We start from the raw sequence: 1,235 nt of genomic DNA, 5'->3' as shown, positions 1-1,235 counted from the left end.
TTAATGGCCTGCCATGTGGTTTGGTAACATCAGGACTGTGCCATTTTGTTTGTCGACCTTGGGCTTGTTAGCCTCAGCAGCCAGTAGCTGTTTGAGTGAAGAGATGCCTGTAGCTTCAGTGGGCCAGAAGCAAGAGGCAGAGCTGAAGCCCAAGGTCTAGGGGCTTTCACCCAGCCCCTAGAGCCTGGCACTTTGAATTCTGACTTCTAGCCTCCCAAACTGTAAGAGAATAAGTTCCTGTTTGATAAGGCCATCCCATTTGTGGTATATTTCTGTCAGTGTGGCACTAGGTAACCAGAACAAGAAGTATCTAAGAAGACTTTGCCCTTGTCCTATAAGTACTTTAAAGTGCAAATGCCAATTGCACTTCAAAGTCCTAGAAATCAATGGTGTCACTAAGGTTGGTGTCATCTGGTACAGTAATTATTGGTGTTACCCTCCCTATGGACATGCTTCTCATACGAGACAATACAGAATCCTTCTTAATTTTTTTTTGTATTAATGTTTGGAATGTTACTAGTTAGGAACATTAATCATAGTTTTCATATATTATTCCTTTTCTTTTAATTATTAATTCATTGTCAAAAAAGTTATTGACAAAAATTTGACAAAATCAGCAACTAGTGATTATAAAAACACCAGCAGCAAGGCAAACAACAGTGCGTGCCTGTAGCACATGCCCATAGTGCTCGCGGATGCAGAGGAAACTATGTTGTTTGAAACATATTGTAATTGGGTAATAAGGACAGCTCTGAGTGGAAGGCATTATGTGGTTCAAAAAATAAATCAGTACAGAGTGTTAGGCTTGTAAATATATTGATACATGTAAGCTGGGCTTATGAAAAATATTTTTGTTGTTATAATTAACTGTAGGGATTTTTTATAAAAAATAAAATGTTTCCTCTGAACACTGCACAGAAATTTTATAGACTGTCATTTTAGTGTTACTCCTCCTGACAGTGTCACCTTGTATGGTCTGCATAGCCCTAGTGATGCCACTGCTGGAAGTGATATCCATAACAGAGGCCTGGAAAATGTGTCCTTCACATCTGCCAATTTTCAGGGGCCAAAACTCTATCATATGGGACCACCTAGTTGTAAAGAGGACTGGGAAATACAGTTCTCTGGCTGAGCAAATGCTTTCCAGCCACAGCTCTACAATATGAAGGGGAGCATGGCTCTTTGATAGACCCTGGCCATTTCTCTCTCTCTCTCTCTCTCTCTCTCTCTCTCTC

The sequence above is a fragment of the Orycteropus afer genome, unplaced genomic scaffold (genome assembly GCF_000298275.1).
Source record: "Orycteropus afer afer isolate SDZICR_OR568_19922 unplaced genomic scaffold, OryAfe1.0 scaffold00561, whole genome shotgun sequence".
In the NCBI taxonomy this organism is placed as follows: Eukaryota; Metazoa; Chordata; class Mammalia; order Tubulidentata; family Orycteropodidae; genus Orycteropus; species Orycteropus afer.
This window is presented reverse-complemented; position numbering follows the sequence as displayed.